The sequence below is a fragment of the Nerophis ophidion genome, linkage group LG12 (genome assembly GCF_033978795.1).
Source record: "Nerophis ophidion isolate RoL-2023_Sa linkage group LG12, RoL_Noph_v1.0, whole genome shotgun sequence".
Taxonomy (NCBI): Eukaryota; Metazoa; Chordata; class Actinopteri; order Syngnathiformes; family Syngnathidae; genus Nerophis; species Nerophis ophidion.
In genome coordinates this window covers 18,808,885-18,815,906 of record NC_084622.1, presented here as the reverse complement: position 1 = coordinate 18,815,906, position 7,022 = coordinate 18,808,885, and positions in this window count along the sequence as shown.

Genomic DNA, 7,022 nt, shown 5'->3' with positions numbered 1-7,022 from the left:
GTGAAAAACAGCTGATTTGATTAGCTACTGATGTACCACCACGTGACTCGCATTCCGGCTTGTTACCATAGCAGCAAGACTACAAACGATACTAGCTGATTGGACAGTTTACTTTTTGGGCTCCCTGCAAGTACATCTGAGACTCTGAAGACTTGTGGAGACTTTATCTCACAACTTGCTTGCTTGTTTGTAACGGAGGAACCAGCAGCTAACTGTTTAGCTCACAACCACGCCATGTTGTGTTGCGATCGATTAAACTATCATTCAGGCATAAACCATTTCTGATGACCTTTTCCTGCTGATGGCTGAAACACTGCACACTCTTTCTGCACACTCAAGAAAAGATTCCTTAAAAAAATCGAACATGCATTTTTTAATGAATTCACCTGCTTTGAATGGCTTCCCCGCCCTAGCAACATACTTACCAACTGTCGCGATCTTTCCGGGAAACACCCGAAAATTTGTGCCTCTCCCAAAAATCTCCCGGGGCAATCATTCTCGCGGTATTCACCCGGAGAACAATATTAAGAGCGTGCAGTCATGGTACTGCCTTTAGCATCCACTTTTCCACCATACGAAAAACAGTGTGTCGGCCGAGTCACATATTGTATGAGGGTCCTGCAGACCCACGAAAGTGACTGCAAAAAATTCTTGATCAACAGCCATACAGGTCACACTGAGGGTGGCCGTATAAACAACTTTATCACTGTTACAAATATGCGCCACACTGTGAACCCACACCACACAAGATTGCCAAACACATTTTGGGAGAACATCCGCACCATAACACGACATAAACACAACAGAACAAATACCCAGAAACCAATGCAGCCCTAACTCTTCCGCGCTACAATAGGGGGCGGGGTTGGGGGGTGGGGGGGGTGTGGGGGGGGAGTTAAGGCTACATGGGATTCTGGGTATTTTTTCTGTTGTATTTATGTTGTGTTATGGTCCAGATGTTTTCCCGAAATGTGTTTGTCATTCTTGTTTGGTGTGGGTTCACAGTGTGGCACATATTTGTAACAGTGATAAAGTTGTTTATACGGCCACCCTCAGTGTGACCTGTGTGGCTGTTGATCAACTATGTCTTGCAGTCACTTACTGCGTCTATGGAAGCTAAATACAACATGTGGCAGGCCTGCCATGCTGTTCGTACAGGTTGTAGAGGACGGTAAAGGCAGTGCCTCCACAGTGCCCCCTTGATGTTGTTGTCTGGGGAAAAATTCGGAAGAACCATTACCCTTGGAGGGGCACTGAAAATTGGGAGTCTCCCGAAAAAATCGAGGGTATACAAGTATGAGGGTGTAAAGCGGCATTCATATAAAACTCGCGGGCCGCACCAACATTATATTTTCACATCAAGGTGCGGGCCGCTAAATAACGCCCGCGTATTTGGGACCCCTGAGCTACATCCAATGGGTCTCTTCCAAAAGCTGACATGTGTGGTGTCTGACCCGCCCAGGTATGAACAACGTGCACTTCAGCTGATCTCTCAGGTGGGGTCTGCTGGTTTCTGGAACAGACGTGTTCTTGTGACCGCCTCAGGGGGATGTGTCCACCCCTGAGACAAGGAAGAGGCTGTGGTTAATGGGTGGAAGGTTAAGTAACCATTTCCTGAAGTAATGATGACATCTAACAGGAATGATAATTACTTGTAAATAGTACTTTAAGCATTAGTAACAATAGATCTTGTTTCTATCTCCTCACAAGTCATTTCATGTACAAAAACTTGGCGTAGGCCCTTTTTTTTGTACCGCAAAGTTGAGATGCCGTGGAAACGTGCGCTGCCTCAGGCCAACTTCACGTTTCACGGTCACACGTTTCTACAGGCTGTGACACTTTGGCCACACGCAGAGGTGGTCCTTCTTTGCCACATCTGATTGGAACGATGCAAAAAAAAGATCTGAGTCAAGACCACACAATTCACTTTTCCGCCATTGCACACTCATATTTGTGAGGACAAACATTATTCATCATGTGGCCTCCTATCGCTGTCACAATGTGTTCCTGAGACTGCAATGGCCAGAAGACGGTGGCGGCTTACTGGCACCTTCGAGACCGGGGACCTCTGCAACTGGACTCACTGGTGACGGTGGCAGAGAAGAGGACTGTGGAAAAACTAGTGAGCATCCTAGATGATGCCAGTCACCCTCTGCATAGCGTTATCAGTAGTCAGAGGAGCCTGTTCAGTGCTAGACTGCTCAGTACTAGACTGTTCAGTGCTAGACTGCTTCATCCCAAGTGCAGGACTAATAGACTCAAAAACGATTTTGTCCCACAAGCCATCAGACTGTACAACTCCTCTCTGGGGAGGTGGGCGGGGGGTACTAGGATGACAGGGGATGCAAAACGATAACAATAACATATAGCCCCATTATTTATTATTTATCTAACAGTCCTCTCCTGTGTTCTAATAATAAATTGACTAATCAAACAATTGGAGTCATAGTATTTTGTAACCCTTTTGATAACGCTGGCATGTATGGCATCACCCACTCTTCTTAAGTTTTATGTTTCACACAGTGGACGGTCGCCCACCGGGGGGTCTTAAGGACTCGGAAGGGACACACACAGGAAGTGGAGAGTTGCAGCCACTTCAAACACTCTCCTGTTTTGGATATGTACGTCTATCTTCTTCTTGATCCCTGACCATTTGTCTTGTATTTTTAGCCCGTCGGCAGTTTTCAGGGCACGCGCATTTGGTGGCTCCAAGCACGGGGAACAAGCCCTTCCTACTATGATTTGCAAATTTATAAGGGGGGGCGTGGCTTGGCCGTGGTTTGGGTTGATATAACCAAAAAATATGCTTGGATTTGACCCTGCAAAGACTTGGATACATCTGCATTTTAGTAGGAAATCCACACAACTCCAGACAAGGATGGTCTGAGCAGTTGTCCCCGGTCCTTCTTCCCGGGAGCGCACGGATTTGTGCGTTTGTTACACAAAAGCAACTTCAGGGCGGTAGAAGCTCAGTCAATACGGACTTGGCTCTAGAAGTTCTAAAAACAACGACGACTGGTTGTTGTAGAGATTCAAGTCTGCTTCCCGACGACTGTCCTGAAGTAAGGCACCTGACACCCTGCACTCATCTCTCGCATTGATGCAACAACATATTTATTCGGCTGCACTTGTCCCGTAGGATCAAACATGTCAAGAAATATTTATTCAGCAAAACTTTGGGAGGTGAGGGTTGGACTCTGCCAAGGCTGCCCCTTGTCACCAATTCTGTTCATAACTTTTATGGACAGAATTTCTAGGCGTAGTCAAGGCATTGAGGGGTTCCGGTTTGGTGGCCGCGGGATCAGGTCTCTGCTTTTTGCAGATGATGTGGTCCTGATGGCTTCAACTGGCCGGGATCTTCAACTCTCACTGGATCGGTTCTCAGCCGAGTGTGAAGCGACCGGGATGAGTATCAGCACCTCCAAGTCCGAGTCCATAGTTCTCACCCGGAAAAGGGTGGCGTGCCACCTCCGGGTTGGGGAGGAGACCCTGCCCCAAGTGGAAGACTTCAAGTACCTCGGAGTCTTGTTCACGAGTGAGGGAAGAGTGGATCGTGAGATTGACAGGCGGATCAGTGCGGCGTCTTCAGTAATGTGGTTGTTGTATCGATCTGTTGAGGTGAAGAAGGAGCTGAGCCTGAAGTCAAAGCTCTCAATTTACTGGTCGATCTACGTTCCCATCCTCACCTATGGTCATGAGCTTTGGGTCATGACCGAAAGGACAAGATCACGGGTACAAGCGGCTCAAATGAGTTTACTCCGCTGGATGGCGGGTCTCTCCCTTAGAGATAGGGGGAGAAGCTCTGTCATCCGGGAGGAACTCAAAGTAAATCCGCTGCTCCTCCACATGGAGAGGAGCCAGATGAGGTGGTTTAGGCATCTGGTCAGGAGGCCACGGGGAAGTCCCAGGACACGTTGGGAAGACTATGTCTCCTGGCTGGCTTGGGAACGCCTCAGGATCCCCCGGGAAGAGCTGGACGAAGTGGCTAGGGAGAGGGAAGTCTGGGCTTTCCTGCTTAGGCTGCTGCGCCCGTGACCCCACCTCAAAAGATGGATGGATGGATGGAACTTTGGGAGTGGTTCACAGCAAGGTTAAGGAACTAAAATTCTGATTCCGTGCTTGCAGTTAAGGTTTACACAACCACCAACGCGGAAAATCACCTGATATAATCTGTGCTGGCTTTCTTTACTCCAATGTCAGCGTTCCTCTGTTTCCAGGGCATACACTCTGACTGCTGGGAGTAGGAAGACGCAAACATGAGCTGAAGAAGCCGGGACTTCAGAGGAGATTTCTTGTGACTGACAAGTCCATCAAGTCAAGGTCCTGATCAGCAGGAAAATCAGAAGGTCAGTTGTGAACATGAATGCAGTCAATGTTGCGCGTTCCAGACAAATCACATTAGTCGCCCTGATCTTAGCGAAAACATCGGGATGAAAGCTTTTTAGCCGAGTCATCATGCGGTCTCAAATGTTGTTGGTTGGTTGGGTCACGGCAAAGTTGTTCTGGAACTGTAAACAAGACGCCCTTCCTCAGTGTGTAGTTACAAGGTTTTTATTCGGCTGCTGAGGGTCGTCTTCTGCTCAGTCCGTCCCTCGGGTAAAACTTGTTCTGTTTCCCAGACACAGTGGTCTTTGAGTCCCCACTGAGAGTCACCACGTCAGCATGTTTCTGCCTTTGTGGGACACGTGTACATTCTCTGGGAGTCAAAGGTTGCTTCCATGAAACTAATTGTCGGCGAGCTCCGGTCCAAAGTGTGGACAAGAAACATGGAGTCAAGTGGACTTGCCGGGCTACCTTTCACATGTTCTTGGCACGCGTTAAGACGTGCGCGCTGTGGCAACAAAAGTGTTCTGGACTTGGATCACAGGGAGCTCATGTTGGTTCAGGTCTCGCAGGTCGATTAGCTGCAGCTGCGATCCATTTTGATGTCAAACTAAGAAATACTTTTACGGCGGCTGCTGTCAAACTTGATCCGTCACACGTCTTGAGGTCAACGTAAAGGAAAACGTTCCGTCCTTTCATGGCAGGAAACTGCAGTGGAATCTCTGCTTGTGTCAGGACGAGGAGAGAGTGCCGTCAAGCCATCAGTGACCAGGCCCAGACTCAGAGTCGCTATGACGGCCTCCTTTCCGTGCTTACATCATGCAGACTCAGCAAGAAGTCCTTGAAGGGGTCATTGCGCGAGTAATGCCGCATCCCGACAGACGCACTCCGAGTTTGACGAGGCCTGGGCCGATAATCCATTCATCCGACGAAAAATGACAGCAAACTCGATAGTTTTGCAGGCACAACTCTTGCCTTCGAACAAAGTGCAAGAGGGTTCGCTCCATTTATGGCTCTCAGCAGTTGAGTGGGCTTCTTGAGCAGCAGAACAAAATGAAGCGAGTGAAGCCTCTTGTCAGTCAACCACAATCTTTATCTCTTTGGGTGGAGGCGGGGAAGCTAGCTTACACACACAGGAAGCACAGACATTATTTTTATTATTACCGTATTTCCTGCCGGGTCAAACTTGTTTTGCAAAATAATTAGCTCATGCTTAGCATTACCGCCGGCTCAGGATTACCGCCGGGTCAAACTCGTTTTGCAATATATTATTTTTATTAGCGCATGTCTGGAACTTCCGCCGGGTCAAACTCGTTTCGCCAAATAATTAGCATATGCCTAGAATTTCCGCCGGGTCAAACTCATCACGTCACGAGTGACACTTCACCTGTCATCATTTGCAAAATGGAGGAGGCTGATTTCAATGATTTGAAATCACATTAGGGAAGAAGATTAAGAGCTATTCAGTAGGATTTAAGGTCCAAGCTATTGAATATGCTAAAAAGAACAGTAAGCAGCTATGTTTTATTAATATACCGTAGCTGCCTGTGTCAAATATGAGTCATTAAATGACTCCCGCCTCCTGGTGGTAGAGGGCGCTAGTGATCCTTCTTGCGACTACTCGGCTGCAGAAGAAGTGACAACAAGCAGCAAGAGTGAGCAGCGATCGTTTATTTTTTCCTCTCGCTTGCACTTTTAACATGGAGGATTACATATCTAAAATAAAACAGTTTTCTAAACTGGACTTTCAATCGACGCAGGAGGTAATAAAGGAAGATCTCCATCGAGACAGAGAGACTTTTAAAACTGAAGAAAGATAAGGAAGACTTCTATAAACAAGTTATCGATGCTTTTGATCAGAAGGAGCTGTGCATGGACTTCATTTATAAGTAAAGGTAAGACCCTAATAACGTTTTTTTTATTAAATGTGCTTTTCATGATGGTATCCTGGTCATTAAGTGTCCATCTTGTCCTCCATGAGGTGGTCATTAAGTGTCCATCTTGTCCTCCGTGAGGTGGTCATTAAGTGTCCATCTTGTCCTCCGTGATGTGGTGATTAAGTGTCCATCTTGTCCTCCATGAGGTGGTCAATAAGTGTCCATCTTGTCCTCCATGAGGTGGTCATTAAGTGTCCATCTTGTCCTCCATGAGGTGGTCATTAAGTGTCCATCTTGTCCTCCATGAGGTGGTCATTAAGTGTCCATCTCATCCTCCATGAGGTGGTCATTAGGTGTCCATCTCGTCCTCCATGAGGTGGTCATTAAGTGTCCATCTTGTCCTCCGTGAGGTGGTCATTAAGTGTCCATCTTGTCCTCCATGAGGTGGTCATTAAGTGTCCATCTCATCCTCCATGAGGTGGTCATTAGGTGTCCATCTCGTCCTCCATGAGGAGTCATTAAGTGTCCATCTTGTCCTCCATGAGGTGGTCATTAGGTGTCCATCTCGTCCTCCATGAGGTGGTCATTAAGTGTCCATCTCGTCCTCCATGAGGTGGTCATTAAGTGGCCATCTCGTCCTCCTTGAGGTGGTCATTAAGTGTCCATCTTGTCCCCCATGAGGTGGTCATTAAGTGTCCATCTTGTTCTCCGGGATGTGGTGATTAAGTGTCCATCTTGTCCTCCATGAGGTGGTCAATAAGTGTCCATCTTGTCCTCCATGAGGTGGTCATTAAGTGTCCATCTTGTCCTCCATGAGGTGGT